This window comes from Euprymna scolopes, chromosome 3 (genome assembly GCF_053919585.1).
Source record: "Euprymna scolopes isolate OS-2025 chromosome 3, ASM5391958v1, whole genome shotgun sequence".
NCBI lineage: Eukaryota > Metazoa > Mollusca > Cephalopoda > Sepiida > Sepiolidae > Euprymna > Euprymna scolopes.
Genome location: NC_136484.1, coordinates 136,015,504 through 136,035,859, shown reverse-complemented (window position 1 = coordinate 136,035,859; position 20,356 = coordinate 136,015,504).

Genomic DNA, 20,356 nt, shown 5'->3' with positions numbered 1-20,356 from the left:
ATATATATAGTAAGTTATAAAATATATATGGCGATTAAGCTACACTGAATATTCCGCGTTTCATCCACTCTATTATTCTTCAGGCTTATCTATCTATATATCTATCTTTCTATATCTTTATCTATCTATCTATCTATCTATCTATCTATCTATCTCTCTCTCTCTCTCTCTCTATATATATATATATATATATATATATATATATAAATATATATATGATGGACTCTCCCGTCGATTTCGACGTATGAGGTTCAGACAACCCATATTTCGTAAACTCATTTATGCTTTTGCCTCTGATGACTTTTTAGTCCAGCAAGGGACTTGCAGACAAGGCCACAAATAGAACATGAATGTGGATTTAATGCTGCAGATATTGGTTCGGCTGGTAGTCGTTTTGCTCTTACTCTGTTTTCTTTCAGTTGCCTTAAGCTTTCAGATTGAAACCTCTGAAGACCTTCAAAACACCTTGATCTCCATCCTTTTCGGTCATTCACCTCATCTTCAAGACTCCTATATGGTATGTTCACTGCAGACAAGTTACTCTTCAACTTGTCCTTGTACCTAAGCCAAGGACGTCCGACAATTCTTTTACCACCCTCAAATTGACTGTACATCGCAATTTTGGGAATTCTGTCATCGGGCATCCTCAATACATGACCAGCCCACCGCAATTGCGATTGAATAAGGAATAATTCAATGCCAGATATTTTGCATTTTGTGAATAATTCGGGATTTGGTATCTTGTCGCGGAGGCTAAGACCACATATGGAGCGTAGACAGCTTTTGTGGAAAACGTCCAGCTGATTAATGTGATGTCTGTATGGAGTCCATGACTCAGATCCATAAAGAAGAATGGAAAGAACAACAGCACGGTAGACAAGGATTTTTGTGTCTAGGCGAATACCCCTTTCGTTCCACAAGCGATGGCGGAGATTTCCAAAGGCAAAAGTGGCCTTATCAATCCTGTTGACAATTTCATCATCAAAAGAACCGCCCTGGTTCACCTTGCTACCAAGGTAAGGAAAGGACTTGACATAATTGATATCATGACCGTCGACTTTCAGCTTGCGCGCAGGAAATCTATACTCTGGTGGATTTTGCTTTACGTCTTCAACTTGTTTTGGGGTAGGGTGTGACTGATGCACTACCTCAGTCTTCCTTATGCTAATTGTCAGGCCAAAGTCCTTGCACGCGGCTGAAAATCGATCAAGAAGAACCTGGGCTTCCTCAAAGGACGTGGCTACCAGTGCGGCATCGTCAGCGAAGAGCAAGTCGCGAATAATTTCGGTGCGAAGAAGAGTCTTGGCCTAAAACCGTTGATGGTTAAATAAGCCACCGGATGACCGAAATTGAAACTTGACACCAGTGTCCAAATCATCAAATGCATGTTTCAGCATTAGTGAAAAGAAGAGCGCAAAAAGGACTGGCGCCATTACACATCCCTGTTTGGTCCCATTCGTAACATCAAATGGATCAGACATCATACCATCTGAGACAACACTGGCCTTCATCCCCTCGTGAAAGGAAATGATCACGTTCAGCATGTTTTCTGGAATACCAAGTCTTCTTAAAACTTGCCAAAGAGCATCGCGATTCACAGTGTCGAAGGCCTTCGTCAGGTCAACAAACACCATATACAATTCCTGATTTTTCTCACGGACCTTTTCTGCCACCTGACGTAAGGAAAATATCATGTACATGGTGCCGCGACCCGACCGAAACCCACACTGTGACTCTGGATACACCTTATCAATGAGACTATTTATGATTCGGTTTAGAATGAGCCTAGCCAGAATCTTTCCTGCAATTGAAAGCAGAGATATCCCCCGATGGTTGTCACAGACATTCTTGACTCTTTTATTTTTGTAGAAATGTTTGATGCAGGCATCTTTGTAGTCCTGTGGAACTCGGCCTGCTTTCCATATCTTTACAAAGAGAGCATGGAGCTTTTTTACCAGCACATGCCCACCATGCTTGTACACTTCAGGCGGAAGGTGATCCTTTGGTGATGGGAACTTGTCAGAAGCAATTTGTTTGATGGATTCCCATACCTCCTGATAAGCAGGTTCCAATGACAATTCTGGAATATCTGGATTCTGAGGAATAGAGGACACAACATCGCTGTCAATGACAGATGAGGTGTTTAAGACAGTTTCAAAGTGCTCCTTCCAACGATTGAGAATATCTGATTTATCAGTCAGCAATGCCTCTCCATCGGCTGTGCTTAATGGGGAAGCACCACTTTTCTGAGGACAAAATACCTCTTTCAGACCATCATAGAAGGCTTTCGTGTTCTTGCTGTCAGCAGCTCCCTGCAGTGCAATTGCCTTATTGTACCACCATTGTTCTTTCATAGCTCGGAGAGCTCGCTGTACCTCACCTTTACACTTTTTGTAGGCTGTGTGCTTCACTGTTGAGTTTTTGTCCTCAATCCAAGATTTGTGAGATGAGTGCATTTGGTTAATCAGTGCTTTAACTTCATCGTCACTTTCGTCAAACCAATCCTGGTGTTTTCTTTTCGATATTCCAAGGACTTCTACTGCTACAGCTTGAGTTCCTTCTCGCAATGCTTTCCAAGAAGATTCAACATCATCAGTTACATCAACACCCTCAAGGTTTTCATCAAGCTTATTGGAGAGCTCAGTTCTCTTTTCCCTGGATTTAAGAGGCCGCACATCAATGCGTTTGGGGACTGTTGATTTTTTTAACTCTGTGCCTTGGCGCATGCAACGACAGTTTACTTCTGAGAAGGGCGTGATCCGAAAGATAGCAAGAAGTGTGGAAAGAGCGAGTGATTTTGAAGTCACTCATGTGCTTCCGCTTTGTTATGACGAAGTCAATAAGATGCCAGTCCTTTGAACGAGGATGCATCCATGTTGTCCTCCGATGCACAGGTTGTTGGAATATTGTATTGGTAATACAGAGGTCAAACTCCCTACAGATTGTAAGAAGTCGTAAACCATTTGCATTTACCTTGCCTATTCCATGCTTACCAAGTACACCGGTCCACGACAGATGGTCACTACAAACACGAGCATTGAAATCGCCAGCAAGAACGAGTTTATCATGGTGTCGAACTCTGGAGAGGACATCACGGCGGGTATCGTAGAAGTCATCCTTCTCTTGATCTGAACTGGCTAACGTTGGGGCGTAACAACTAACTAGCGTCACCCTGGTGTTTCCTTCTAACTCTAGGGAAAGAGTTGCCACATGATCAGATATGCCTTTGGGAAAAGACGACAAGGACTTTGCCATCTTGGACTTAATGGCAAAACCAACGCCTGATTGGCGGGGTTCATTTTCTGCCTTTCCTGACGAAAAGAAGTCATATCTATATATATTACAAGGAAATCATTACTTATCAAAGCCCGAAGGCTATTCAAGAATGATGTTTTATGGATGTAAGGTGTTAGTTTAGAAATTAATAATGGTGTATATTGTCTAGAATGTCGATTATCAAAGGGGCGGCTTAACAAGAACCTATTTACATCAGACTTGAAGGCTACCATATTGTAATCGGTTGAAAGGAGCCCAGTGAACGGTGTTTCAAAGGCAGCCAGTTCTAGGATAGAAGCTTTGCTCATGGAATCTGCTTTTAGATTAAGGCACAGTGGGAAAAGTGTTGATAGTGGTTGTAGCAAGTCGGTGCAATAATAATAGATTACCCCCTCTGCATTGACTAGTAAAGCATAATACATAGTCTTAAATAAACTAAATAAGACATTAAAAGTTAGAATTCGTTCAGGTTTAGATAGACAGACACCAAATCTCTATTATTATTAAATTTTAAGATAACATCACCTGTCCTTAATTATTTGCATCAACTTAACTTCGATAATTACACGTAGAAATAGCATTTGTATGTACTACCAGGTGTGCCGACTCATCATTGCTCAGGATAGTATCCTTGTTGTATCAACTGTAATGGCCCATATTAAGATGAATAAAAGCAATACGGAAAATGCGACTAGGTAGCAAAGAGAAAACGTAGTTAAAATTCATAGCTTTTTATTTTAAATAAATATAAATGAAACGTAGCTGAAATGCAGTTTTCTCGAAATCCGTTATTTAAAAATGCAAAGATGATGGAAAAAACAATTAAAATGACATGGCGTTAATTGTTTTTTCGTTATTGATGTTTTGCCGAAAATCACTATTTCCATGCAGCATATGGGAACGTTTTGAATCATGATACTTTTTGTATATATTTTTAAGTAGTGAATATATTATATTTCTCTCTGTGTATTATTCCATAATATTTAATTCTTCCTAGATCTTCCCTGTAAAGCCTGTCATACCTCTTTCACCAGTTTCCAGCGCCTCCAGCTCACTCCTGCAACTTCGAGTGACTCCAGCTGATTCCTGCAGCCCCGACACCAGTTCCTGCACGCCACTGACATCCAGCTACATGATCCAGTGCCCACTGACGTTCGACTACCAGTTCCAATGGTCACTTATATGCCACTAGCTTTCCCTAGTGCCCACCAATATCTAGCTACGTGCTCTAGTGCCCACTGACGTCCAGCTATCCGTACCAATGCCGACTTACGTCCAGCAATCTGTCCCAGTGTCTATTGCTATTCAACTACCTGCCCCAGTGCCCAGTGACGTCCGATTATATATATTTGTCGTCCTTTTTGCTATTGGCGTTTTTGTTTGCCTTTGTGTTTACTTTATTAGTTGTACGATCAATTGGCATCTACACATATGCCTTTCGTTCCTTTGCAACGCATGTGCTTCTCTTCTCAACGAAGGTAAAAATGATCTTCCTTGAAAATAATAACAGTTTTTAATACGCTATACTATGATTTTTATTTGTTTAAAAATAGCTTTAATAAATTTTATTAATAACTATAATAAGATTACTATCGAGAACACTTTTGTTTATATATATATATACATATACATATACATATATATATATATATATATATATATATATATATATATAAAACAATAATCATCATAAATGTACATTAAAGAAGGGCTACTTATTAAATTGATACGCAAGTCTGAAAAATTTGCCGCTGTTTGTAAGGGTTTGCACTCCATGTATATACGTTATTTAGTTATAAGGTATCAGTTAAGCAAGAATTCAGGAATTAGAATTTCTTCTTAAGAGCCCTTAAGCTTAAGCCTTAAATTAGGCACAGCGAAAACTGAAGGGGGAAGTAAGTATTTTTCGACGGGGTCTCTCTTTTAAAATTTACCACAAATCATGTAATTATTCAATCAATACAAAATGTTCACTAATTATTAAGTGAAGAATAAAATTCATAACGGTGTACATTTTTTCATAATTGATATTTATATGTATATATTGCCTGCAAACCCATTCTTCTTTGTAGTTACTAATATGCTTAACATAATCAGCCGAAACTGAACAAAATATATAGGATTATTGCAAGGGTAAAAATTGTGGATAAAAAAACAACTGCGCACGTATCATATTTTAAGTTTTTAAATCCGAATTTTGAATGTGTTAAATTTTTCATCCATTGTGTTTTGAAGTGTGAAATTCGTTGAATATATTTGTAATAATTATTCTTTTAGATTAGCAAAAAATAAAAAATAAAAACAAATATATAAAATATTTCTTTTTTTTATTATTCTTACGAAAACACTACTTTAAACATTTGCAAAATTGATAAATGATTTTTTTTAATTAATATTTTTTTTAGTGGACCCAATATTGCTAATATACCATTAAATAGGAAATGCTTTGAAGAATCGATACAAAAAAATCGATAAATAACTGTACATTATGATAAAAATACGTTGATTTATCTCGGCAATTTGTCGTTACATGATATTTCCTCACCTATGATAGACAATAAAGACTATAAACAGTTGTTCGTATTTACAAACAAGAGTTATCTCCCCTTTTTCTTTTTGCTATGGCCTGCGCTTAACTTAGTTTAAAGTATAGGCGACTTGCATCTACCACACTCTCGTCCAGAAACACTTGGTTGGCAAGACAAGGTCAAGACGACCAAACGTAATACAGAAGTTGTCCTTATCACATACGGCGCCTAACATTCCCTAAATTGTCACCCATCTGGTACTGGCCAGTATCATCGTTGCTTAACTTCGGGGGTTATGTAGGTACCAAATATGTAGCGTCTCTGAAAAAAGAATTAAACCCTTATAAAGTTGTTTCTTTACTTAGTCACCAAAACAAACGTCAAAAATACATACAAATTTATAGGAAGAAATGACTTCATTAATTTATGTGAAAGGGCATCGTAGTTTTTTTTTTCCAAACTATTATTAATTTTTTTTAATTTCGCCATGCGAAATATATAGAGTGATATAAAAGATAGAACAGAATGGATATGGGTTTGTGTTCATGTGCAACGAACTTCAGCACGAACTCATTTTCAATTCTGAGTCGTGCTCACTCAACATTTCATATTGAGTTCTTGGAGACTGTTCACGTTCGGGAAAGGTAGGCCTTCTCTCTGTAAACAGAGGAAATATCTCGTAGGTTTGATCTTGAGTTATCTCTAAGAAGATAACATTGCTTTATTTTAATCGCTTTCCCTTTTTTTCCACCCATAATGGAATGCAACATAATCTTATTTTAAATGGGCATATTTTCGATTTCCCCTTTTTAAACCCCTGGATACAGCTTTTTAAACCCCTGGATACAGCTTTGCTAAAGTGAGGACGAAAGCGGTTAGCTGACCCCCCCCACTTTATTTTTCTTTCCCCTTCTTTTTCCCTTTCTCTTTATTGTAAAACCTATTTACTTTTAATCATGAATTACAAAAAAGTCTTCTCTTTACTATGTCAATATTTAAATACTGTACCCCCAAAGAATCATGATATATATATATATATATATATATATATATATATATATATATATATATATATATATATATATACATTTAAAATATCCTGTTTATTTAAAATGGCGGTGAATACAATAATAGTACAACAAATTGATCAGATGATTAGAAGTATTAATAATTGCTTCTACTCTTTTTCCTTGCATTTGATATATACTACTATATCTGCTTTTCATTATTTTTACAAGGATAGTTTGCCTTACATCCAAAATAGTAATATTATTTATCAGTTTAAATGCCAGTGTGATGCTGGTTATGTGGGGCGGACTTCTTTGTATTTACAGACTCGTATAAAGTAGCACATTCCATACAAGATTAGACAGGGAAGGGCAGAACTTTAAAGTCTGCTATTGGCCCACATTTGGTTGAGAATCCTTGTTGTGCCAATCAGTATAGAATAGAGTGGGTTGAGATACTCCATAAAGCGGATTCTAAAAATCATTAAAAAAATTTGGAATCTGTTTCTATCATAATTCCTAAACCATCTTTGTGTCGGCAGAAAGAAATCGTTAAAACCGTTAAATCTCTTCGGGGAACGTTGACCGCCTTCCATCTGTTTTTCCTCCCTCCCAGTGCCATTTTAATCAAATTATATTCGATTTAATGAATTAAATTATTTATTTTAATCGTCTTTATGCACCTTAAATATATTACAAAAAATCTCCCATTGCTCTTTATTTTCATTAGTAATATTATTTTCATTACTATCGATTTTTCTCCTTATGAGATGATAGCTGTGAGAGCTGTAGAGATATCTCTTCTTATGTTCAAATATATATATATATATATATATATATATATATATATATATATATATATATATATATGAGAGAGAGAGAGAACGAAAGATAAAAAGAGAAATAAACAGTAAAGATATATGATTCTCCAATAATATGAAACAAGAGAAACCAGTAAAATGTTCATTTAAGAGAATTCATCAGGAATAATAATAAAAAATCCACAGAAATATAAAATGTGAAATTGTTAAATAGGAAAATAAAATAAAACGAATAAAAAAAAATATCGATTTATATAACTAGTAATGGCACGACTAATGTGCCTAAAATTTAAGACCTCGCAAAATGGCAGTCATTCAGAGATGCTATCTAAAGTGACCGTATTAAATTTATAAGAGAAAACAAAACAAATAATGACCGCCAGCTGCCTATATTTGCATAAATTGGTACGCTGCGTCTGCCGAGCAAGAAACTCATAAATTTATTTTGTTGCAAAACTCGGTCTGTGCCGCCCCGCCAGCCGCATTGAAAATAAAGGGAACAAATAAAGATGAAATGAAACAAAATAAAAATGAACGCAGTCAATCATGAGTCAAAGGGAGATTACTCTACTTGGCTTAATATCATTGTCCAAACAAAATCACTGGTATTTCCAATGTCTGGCGGCCTACCTTTCTTCGGTTGGTCGGCGCCATCAACAAGCAGCGCCTACCAAATTGGCACACTTGCAGCATACACCCTTATAGGCAACACTACAGGCCTCGTGTATAGTTTTTCTACCTCCAAGATGGTCGTTGTTAATGTTCTTGTGTTATCTTATGTCCACCTACACAGGCGCACAACGTACTGAGCTGTGACCGCACCATAACACCCGGTCGCCAGCTTCACTACGCTCGTCACTCTCCCCTGCTTCATCATTTGGACAGTATCCGACTGAAGACAAGCGACAAGAATCGATATTTGCAGAATATCAAGGTCACAAGGAGACAGTGACGGGGCTTGGGAAGGAGGAGCTGCTTGAAAACGACGGCGGGGTAAATGGTGCCGGGAAGAAGAGAAATAAGAACATAAGAAGATAGGCGGAGGATGTGTATTTGAAATGAGAGACAGAGAAAAAGAAAAGGAGAACACAATAGAGAGAAATGACACAGATGTAAAGAAGTCTAGAATAAGAACCAATATTAGTAAAAAAGTTCTTGATAGAGATGATGAGCCATGGGAGAGGGGAATAAATATTTACAGAAAAAGACAAAAGTTGGAAAAGCGTCTTATATGATGAAAGTTAAGATGGCGAGAGAAAGAGAGACATAGTAAGAGAGAGAAAGAGAGAGAAAGAAAGGAAGGGAGATAAATAACCTCTACCGTAAAAGGCAAAAAGCAAAAAAAAAAAAAAATAAATAAAATAAAAGAACAACAAGGATTAAAAAAAAATGGCATATGTGGAAAATTAAAATGGTTCGAGAGAGAATAAGAGAAAGAGAGAGAAAAGGAACGTTAGAAATGACATTTAAAGTAAAAGAAAAAGTATAAATAAAAGAAAGACAGGTGCTAAAAAAATTAAATTATGCGAGAGAGAATAAAAGAGAAAAGGAAGAGAGAAATTATTTTTTAGTAAAATACAAGAATATGAAAAGCGTCTTATAAATTACGATGGCGAGATAAAGAGAGAGAGAGAGAGAGAGAGAGAGAGAGAGAGAGAGAGAGAGAGAGAACGAAAAAGTGGATAATAACATCCACCATAAAAGACACGTCTAAATAAAAGAAAGAAACACGCTAGACAATTTAAGATGACGCGAGAGAGAATAAGAGAAAGAGACAGAGAGAGAGACAGAGAGAGGGAAAGAGAGAGCGAGAGAGAAAGAAAGAAAGAACGAGAAGCGAAAGGTACAGAAATTAAATATATTATATAAATCTTACCTGTCTGTTTAAATGTATGTATGTATGTATGTATGTATGCCTAGCACTTTCGACAGAGGCGACGGATTTTCCCGAGATCGGTATCGTTTTTAAGCTCGATCCTTCGGACGACAAATATCGAAAAATTGTCCCAAAAAATTGATTCCTTCACCCTCAACTGGACACTTTTCTACAGGAAGGGTCGCCTTTTTAGCTGATATTTTCGAAAGTCATCTCTTTTCGATTGACTAGCTTAAATTTAAACCTTCGCCACTTATGGACGCAACGGCAAAGACGTTATGTTTTTTTTTTCACCTTCTGCGGTACAGGTTCGAGCCTGCCTGCCTACTAAAGCTTTTTTTTTGGCCAACACACACCTCCAAACACCCGGGCAACGCCGGGCATCCATGCTAGTAAACACAAGACAAAAGACGAAAATAAAAAGAAAAAACAATGTCAGTTATGAAAACGTCTTACACGGAGAAAGTGTATCTGGTTGAAGAGATAGAGAAAAAAGAGAGATTACGAGTGTGCGAGATAAATAGCATCTACAATAAAAGAAACGATTAAAGTTAGAAAAGCGTGTTATATGAGAAACCTTACGATGGATACAGCCAGAAAGAGAGAGGAAGAAATAGTAAGAAAGACAGAGAAAGAGAAGACGGGAGGAATGGGGCAAATATTCATACCAATTACTTTTTACATACTCCCCATTTACTTGCCTCTCTAGTAAAACACAACGCCAGTGTGTAATGCGAGGAAACCCCAATGCCACAAGCATGTTGCTTGTCATTAAAAGGATGGGGAAAATGAGGGTCTTTGGTAATCTTACATCTAAAACTATTAAAAAAAATTCTATCCTAGTCTTAACTAGAGCCATCCTGATCATTACGATATCGCAATTACTCTGGGGAACATTATAATTAAAATACAATTAAATTAAAGCCCCCCCCCAAAAAAAAAACAACGATTTTCATATTTCGATATATTTAAACAATTAAAACATTATGACATGCTGGTGTACAGTCACAGTCAAAAATGGATGAAATTATACTTGGGCCACTCTTTGTTTATATAAATACTAGCAGAAAAACGACGTTGCTCAGGATGAGAATGAGGATAAAAAAAAATATTTTATACTTTAAATAAATTTATTAAAATCACCATCGATGAAATTGCCCATTTAAAAAATCGATTGATTACTTACTAAACAGGAATCCATTGCAGTGCACTGGAGATAGTTTACATTCCTCTTTGCAATGGCTTACACTGTAGAGAAACCACTGTTGGTTTATGAAATTATTTATATATACTACATTTAATTAAAGTTTAAAATACAACTGCCAAATATTATGGTTAGATTGTGTTCTAAACAGAAACATTCATTTCGAAGATGCACCTATCTTATTATAGAATATACTGTTGAGTTTTACGTAGGGCACTTTTGCTGGTGCGGTGGTAAAGTTTATCAAATACACTTGTGATGGTAGGCTGTATAAAAGTGCTAATTCGGGACAAATTGGACTGTTCAAGCTTAAAGACAGTTCTTTGGTTATCAGTTTCGATATGTATCGGGTGTATTTCGATATAAAACCTATCTAGCAACACTTCTAGGCGTGTTAAGTGCATTAGTGTGAAATTTCAGAAAAATCGATCGAGCATCCATGTAACCAATAAAAAATATATTAGAAAGAAGAGACGTTGCTAATCTTTCACTACTCTGTTGCTATCACCAGTGACACTGCCCGACTACGTTCCAGTCTGTTTTTACTCTGTATGCTATTCGCAACAAGAACTCGTCTTCTTACCACCACTAAAAATACACTATTTTCTTGCTTGTTTAGCATCAGAGTGAATTTCGATGGACAGTGGTTATTTACAAGGACATATTGCATGTAAAGCACAGTACCTAGTTTTATACAACATATTGAACTTTAAATTAAATTTTAATTCTTGTCAGGAACACACACATAAGAAACCAAACGATGTTTATATCATTTATCAATCTTAGTATTTCCACAGTGTGCTTCATCTTTTAATCGACGATAATTTTTGTCTCATTAATCCTTATCCTTGAATGGCTTTTGGCCTTCATATGTGGTGACTGAAAAGAAAATATGAAAGAAAAGAAAAAAAACATGTAGCTCCTTCAAAGGAAATAAAATAAATGAATAGATTAAAACAGAATAAAGAATAATGATTTAAAAGTCAAAAATAGAAAGTAAAACAAACCAAGGCGAGAAAGAAGAAGCGAACATATATATATATATATATATATATATATATATATATATATATATACAACCAATAAAAAGAAAGTAAGAAAATAACAAATACTCATAAAATTGAAGGAAAACCAGATATAAGGAAAGAAAGAACAAAAGTAAAAGAAATAAGAAGTAATGAAAATGTAATATCAAAGAACAGAAGCAATAAATAAAGTCAAAGGAATAGTTTAAGAAAAGAAAGGAAAAAAAAATCAAACGTGAAAAAGAATTAAAAAAATGAATCACAAGAAACTCAGAGAAAAAAAACATATAAAATGGGTGAAAAATAAAAAGAAGAAAAAAAATAACGAAAAGAAAAATGAATAAAAATGGATGTTGGAAAAAAAGATTGCAATTCTGAAAACTTATTCCTTTTCCAAACTTGTAAATTCAGATTATCACCATCACCAAATGAATCTAAAGTTTTTATTGTTGGCATCGGTTTCCTCGATACACATTACTAGGCAGAATTCTTTCTATTAAGCCATCGGGTACTATGGCAGGAATCACGAGAAGGTTGCCAACAGCACAAGTGAAATTTATTTTTGTGGAACGAACCGGATTCGAACCTGGACTACGCAGGTCGTCAGTCCATGTTAATAATCATCAGACCACTGTCACCTCCCGTAAATACAGATAGCAGGCAGAAACTGAAAACTGTTCAGATACTCTTCAGCACATCCAGGTAGACTTTGGTGTTGACTGTCAAGCCGACTTCGAAGATTTGAGGTTGCATAATGCAGCTCTCACTTGAAACCACACGAAAACCATATCCGTGGTCGAAACTTTGTTTGCATCACCCTAGGTATGTCGCAATAAATCAGCGCAATCCAACGATGCATTGTAAGGGTGCTGGGAATGATGCTGTTGTCATAATTTGGATCGGCAGAGAGCATGATTTGTACCGCGGCGCATCTCCAATCTCGCTCGTTTAACATTGTGTAATTCTCAGACGTGATAAAAAGCTCTCATCTCTGTAAGGATTTGTACACAACTGGCCAACTAGTATGTGGGATGCAAAACGAAAAATAAAAATAAAACCAGTTTTAATCAAACAGTATCAGAATCATGCCGTCTTTTCTAAGGCGAGAATTTTATTATTCCTCCACTGAAATCCAGGCAGTCAGGAAAAAGAAAATTATAAATAGAGTAAAAAAGGTTATATATATATACATATATATATATATATATATATATATATATATATATATATATATATATATATATGTATATATATATATATATATATATATATATATATATATGTATATATATATATATATATATATATATATATATATATATATATATATATATACAAAGAAAGAAAGAGAAAAAACATACATTCAGGGAAAGGAAGAGAACGAATAAGAAAGGAGAGAGCAACAAAAATGTTAAAAAAAAGACTTAAGTGACTAAAATTATAACAAAATATCATGAAAAATAAATATACAAGCAAATATACATATAAATATACATATATATACTAATAAAATTTTATATGAAATGAAATATATTATAAAGAGGAAACACTTTAAATAGAAAAAAGGAAAGGAAGTTGGAAATAAATTAAGAAAGACTGAAAAAGTAACCTTGATACATGAAAAGAAAAATATTCTACAAGAAAAATAATGTAATATACCGCATATGGTCGCGTGTGAGAAACTATCAGAAGTAACATTCGTTAAAGCACGTATGCAAATAAGCAAGTGCCTCAAAAGAAAAGCAGAGAAAACACGTAAAGAAAGCGACCGGGCGTTTTTTTCAGACTCAGATGCAGCGAAAAAAAAAATGCACCACGTGGCGAGCAAGAAAAACCGGGTAAGATGGACGTGTGGCTACGTGATGGCGTCGAGAGATTTTTATGCTGGTGTCGAGATGACAGAGTTTTGTAAATCTCATAGCAGACGAAATGAACAATAAAAAGCAAGAAGCAGGCATTGTTTGTAAAATAACAGTAATATATGCTTTTTTGCGAAAATAGAAAAAAAAAACCCGAAACAGATTTTTGTTTCTTTCTTTTTTTGTCACTTCTCCTTTGGCGGCACCGGACAACGTGTGGGCCCGAGAGGTTTGAACTGCAACGACACAGTTAAAAAGTAACAGCTACGTTACAATAAGAGTGAAAGTTGAAAACAAAGAAAGTTAAAGAATTAAGTAGTATTTATAAAATAGTTAAATTCGTAATTAAATAAAAATTAATTTAGAGATAAATCATTAAAGAACGTAAGAATTCTCTTACGAGCCGAAAACAAAGAATTTTTTTTTCAACAAAAACTTAGCAAGAGAATAGAAACAAAAGAAAGAAAAATACTGAAAACAAACTGAAATAAAAACATAAAATTTAGAAATATCAAACAAAAATTTAAAAAGAAATAAAGTAGAAAAAGTACAAAGGTTATATATAATTAATGAACTTCACTCGAAAAATTAGAAAGATTAAAAGACAAAACAATGCCAAACCGAAAGTTAAAATATATAAATCGAACCGAAAGGAAATCCAAACTAAAAGGCAGGAAATAAATTCTGAGGAAAAGGGGAAACAAATAAGGAAGGTAAGTAAAAAAATGATAATTGATAGAAAGTTAGTAAGAAAAAAGAAAAAGAAGTCCAGATATATAGAACGAAAAATAAAAAAAAAGACAAGAAAAGGGAGTAGGAAAAATAAGTCAACGAGAATAAAAATCTAAATAAAAACATGAAAGAAAGAAAAAAAAAGCAGAACCAGAAAAAATAAAATAAGGAAAAGGCAAAAAATTTCGAATATTTATTTAAATAAATTTCACGAGAAGAATTACACGAACGTTTTAAGAGACTAAACAAAATAACAAACAAACAGAAAATAAAACAAAAAGGAACAATATTAAAAGTAAAAAAAATCTTCTTAAAATAAAACGAAAAGCTAGCGAATTAATTCAGATATTCAGTTGTCTGAAGAAGAAAGGTAGGGCGTAGCACATGGGGAAGGGCGAGACATTATAGAAAAAGTAATCTTGAAAATTGTGCACTACTAATGACTGACAGAGAGGATATCGCCGGAAACAATGACATTCTGGTGCGGTATCTAGTCATTCATCACATCATCCAGTCATCCGCCATAGTTTGTTTGTTGTACAGATCGGGATGAAAATGTTTATATAAGTGCGTCTATATCTATTTCCACACGATAATATCATTATGGTTATCTGTCTATTAATCATATATATATATATATATATATATATATATATATATATATATATATATATATTTATTTGTTTTATATAAGCATTAATATATCGCTACACACACACACACACACACACACACACACACACACACATATATATATATATATATATATATATAATACATGCGACTGGGGACCGCTTGTGAATTTAATACTCCAATGAAACTTCCTCCTTCGGGGGAAGCCGGTTAAACCCGAATAAGGTTAGTGCTGATGCAGTTACATTTACAGTTATATATATATATATATATATATATATATATATATATATATATATATATATATATATATATATATATGTGTGTATATAGCAAACAGGATCTTGAACAGACGCGTGCGTTCTATCCGAACTATCATCAATGGACCTGAGGTCATCTCCTCAGCATCAGACAAGGCCAGACTATTTGCCAAAAACTTTGCAGCTAATTCTACCCTATGCGACGAAGGCCATCAACTCCCCGTATTTCCTCCTATAACAGACAACACACTATGCAACATACAAATATCTATGCGTGAGGTCGTCAAGCTAATCAAGAACCTTGATTCCAGTAAAGCAACTGGCCCTGACGGCATTCCAGTTATAGTGCTGAGAAAGCTCCAACCAGAACTTGCCCCATACTTACAAAACTGTTTAAGCGTTGCCTTAAGGAGAAGTGCTTTCCAACACCCTGGAAAACTTCATCAATATGCCCTGTATTTAAGAATTCAGGTGATAAGTCATCTCCCTCACAGTACAGACCAATAAGTCTCCTGTGTGTCATGAGAAAGTTGTTGAAATCCATATTAAATAAAGAACTAGTAAACTACCTCAACAGAAACAACCTTCTTAGTGACATGCAATATGGTTTCCGCTCTGCAAGATCTACAGCAGATGTGCTAACGGTTATATCTCATGGGATTAGTGAATCTCTTGACAAAGGCTTTCTTTCCAGGGCAATTGCTCTTGACATATCGAAGGCCTTCGATAAGGTATGGCATAAGGGTATACTTCACAAGATTTCCAGATACGTTATCACTGGAAATTTTTTCTCAATCATTAAATCATTTCTCTCCGATAGGTTCATAAGAGTAGTGGTTGATGGGCAGAAATCAGAGGCCCACAGTATTAATGCTGGAGTCCCTCAGGAGTCATCCTGGGCCCAACTCTCTTCCTGATCTATATCAATGATCTCCCAAAACACATACTTAAATCATTCGTTGACATCTATGCTGATGACATGACCATATATGGCAACACATCAAAGGCCGTAAATGACAAAGTTCTCTCTGATTCTTTCTCCTCTGATCTTGAGCGCGATGTACAGTGGGGAAGAGGTGGCTGGTCGCTTTTAATGCTTCCAAAATCAAGCTTCTATCTTTACATCATCAACGCTCTGATCCCCATCTGGCATAAACTAAAATAGATGGCTCTTGTCTTGGGGAGGCTCCATGTTTTGACAAGCTTCTGGGTTTGACCTTTACTCCTGATCTGAAATTGAACCAGAACATCAGGTCTGTTGCCAAGGACGCTGGGAAAATGGTGGGATCCTCCTACCGCTCCAGAAAATATCTCACTACTGATGCAATTCTCTACCTTTATAAAAGCCAAGTACGTCCAAGGATGGAGTACTGCTGCCACATCTGGGCAGGAGTTGCTAAAAACAGCCTATCTTACCTTGACAAAGTACAAAATAGACTTCGTGTCTTAGTGGAGAATACCCTTTTCTCTTCCCTGCAGCCTCTCTCCCACAGAAGAGACGTAGCGAGCCTGTCTTTGTTTTATCGTTATTTCCATGGCAAGTGCTCCTTTCTGAGCTCCAATCTTTCGCCCCCCTCGCTAATCTTTCACGAGAAACACCCGTCTGGCTGAAACTACTGTCAGTAATTGTGCCCACTCTTTATCTCTGCCTAAATCCAAGCGTAGATTCCATGAGCAGAGCTTCTCTCTCAGAAGTGCACGACTATGAAACTCTCTTCCGTTCGCCTGTTTTCCACCTGGCTACAACTTGGATGTCTTCAAGTCCAACGTAAACAAATTCCTGATAAACCGCGCCCTTAAGTAAGACATTCTATCAAATATCCAATATTAATGATTTCTATAATACTATCTCATTGATTACTGTACACGCAATAACCCTTACCCCTGAGTGGCCTCCGGTCCTTGATAAGTGGTGACCCCCATGTAAATATATATATATATATATATATATATATATATATATATATATATATATATATATATATATATATAAGGGTACGTCCATAAGTATTTTTAATTCCAAATCTAAAACATTAAAGAAGTATGAAGATAGGAGTAACACCATTTTAAACGTGCAACCTTCTGTGCCCCAGAATTAATTTTTCTACATAGTCAACACCATTCACAATGCACTTTTGCCAGCCTCTTTTGATGCCTCGGTGGTAAACGTCCGAAACGCATTAATATCTCAGTCGCCACTCTGAAATCGACGAACCCATTTCCTAATATAACATTATATAGATCGGGTTCGTAAACATTCATCAGGCACCGGTGAATGTTTATCGGTTCATATTTTTCTGCAAAGATGAATTCAATGACGCTTGTCTGCTTTCGACGCACGTCTATATCTACAACACAGAGAGATGAAACTTTCGGGTCAGGAATGTATAAGCTGAGTCGTCATAACAATGTAATTTGTACTAAATGCATTGATCGCATCGTTTTCAATTTGGAAACTCTGCACGAATGCCTCTTATTGGTGAATTGCCGAAACTTATTGAAGTCCAAAATAATGAATAATTGCAATTAATGAAAATAGGTCATCGATTTAAATTTCGCTATCTCTCTAAAAATAAAAAAAACACCCTATGAATTTATTTCCACAATTTTTCTAATATATTTTACTAGGATCTAAGAGTGAAACAAAACCAGTTCGTGTAGTAAATTAGAAATAATTATAAGTATTAGGATTTAATTTAAGTCCACATTGAGTATATATCGTTTGACTTGATCAAATTATTATTATTGTTATGATTTAACTGCTTTAATTTTTCTTGATATCACTCACAACTCACATATTTAACGATAGTTTCGATTTTTTTTATCATAGAACATTGCCACCTGCATCATATTGTAAGCAATAAATTCCCGCATCTATTATAATCCATATTTGAACTTTGATTTCTGATGCTGATTCAAAGTTTGCTCAGGGTTGATAACTGCTATTTTAATAGGATTTAAACTTTCGATTTACAAAATTTTATCAATATGATCACATCAATCGATTTTGTATCATTAATGTTTCCACGCATTTGATGTCAGCACAGCTAAGAGATGGATACGTCGATTTCAGAGTTACGACAGAAACGTGAGTGACAAAACGAGCTCTGGACGCCCATGCACAGTCACAACTCAATTGCTTCATTGAGAATATTTGGGGCTATACAGATAAATACATTTTAGAGCAACAAATGTCGCCCATTTCAATGCTACCATTCGCGTCTTTGTAGTTTTATAAATTGTTTTTAGTTAAAATAGGATGCATTGCCTTTCATACCACCCTCGTATATTAACAGGAAATGCAACCGTTCTCCAATATTAGATGACTCGCCGGATTTTAACCTCTGGCGAGTTATTGTAAAGGTAGCTAATGAAAAACCTCATAGTAACATAACTTCACTAGAGACCGCTACTGACCAAGCGATCCCCGATATGAACAAAGATCACGTAATTTTAACTTGTGAACAGTTTCGACCCCGAAAAAAAGCAGTCATTAAAGCCAAATCAATTTATAGAATAAAAAAAGTGGCATTAAGTATATTTGTGTTAATTCGATTAAAATATGTACTATTTTTGTTAACATAGTGTTGTTTATTGGCCACATTAAAAATATCCTCAAATAGCTCTCGCACCTTGTACATGTATTAGCCGAGGGCTTCTGATAAAAATCTGAAGATGTGTTGATCGTTACTTGACTTGAACAGGATATCATGACAGTTGACCGTTGATAAAATACTTAAACGGTCAGTACGATAAACCTTAAAAGTGACAAGGAGAATTACCTAATATATGAAATGTTTTTTTATGGTTTCTACTGTCCTTAGATTGTCATTACTCTGGTCAAAGAGAAATGTTCTTGATCACAGTAAACAAAATAAATAAAATTAGTGAAAATTGCCGAAAATTTTTTACGACACACTAAAGTTGATCAACATATATGCAATTGTTTTATGTTATACGCTTATTTTGTGTTATTATGTGAAATGTTGATGTATTAATTTTTTGTGGACTGTTATCCTCATGTTCATTGTTGTTTTACCGCGTTTTGGCCAACTTATCCTCTGGTCTTCTCTAGATGGTTAACCGCGATGGGATAGGAATACTGAGTCTTTTAACTTTATTTCTAGTAATTACTGCCTTCTATAGTTGCTGTTGTCTTAGCACGTTTTGGCCAACTAATCCTCTAGCCTGCTTTGGGTAGGATTGAAACCGCTATCTTCAGACAATGCTAACCTAGAACTGTAGAGACTCAGCGCCTCTATCCACTGCGCCACGGACCATGAAGGAGGCCAGAGAATGAGTTGACCGAAACGTGATGAAACAACTACAACTATGAAGATAGTATAACAGGACGTAAAAAATATGAATACCTGAATTATGACGTCTCATATGAAAGGATTCCAAAAATATAAATAAAATGAAATGTTGATGTTCCGAAACTGTAGCAATATTAGTATGACAAACTTCGAAGATTCGCAATGCTGTTAGACTGTAGCAGAAATATTTAGTTAAACAGATTCTACTGTTATGTATTATTAAAATGATCCTATTCCGCAGCCTTTTGTTTTACAAAGATTTTTCATCTTAGCCCAGTTCTAATCCGATTTAAATCTGTGTCTTCTCTATTTATCAATAGTCAAATCTGAAATTTGGATAGTTACGAAAAAATGACATTTTTATGTTTCAGGTATGAAGATATTTTATATATAATTTATCGCAATTCAAGTATGCCATGGGCAAAAGACGCATTGTTATTGTCAGAGATTCAGCGCGGCCGTATATTGATTCGTTGCTAACATCGACATCCACTGTTAACCGAGTAAGCATCCGATCCAAGAAAACCACTAAAATTTCGACTATTTGGCATGTGTATTGCCCTAAAAGTGAAATATTTGATGATAGCCTGTGTGACTACTCCTAGTGAGTGAATAATAATAATAATAATAATAATAATAATAATAATAATAATAATAATAATAATTATTATTATTATTATTATTATTATTATTGTTGTTGTTATTGTTTTACATATTACTTATTGAATATTTAAATGGTAACCAAACTTTATTATTACTATAATGACGAACTCCCCAAGAGTGATTTCAACGAGAAAATATCATATGTTCCCATCCCAT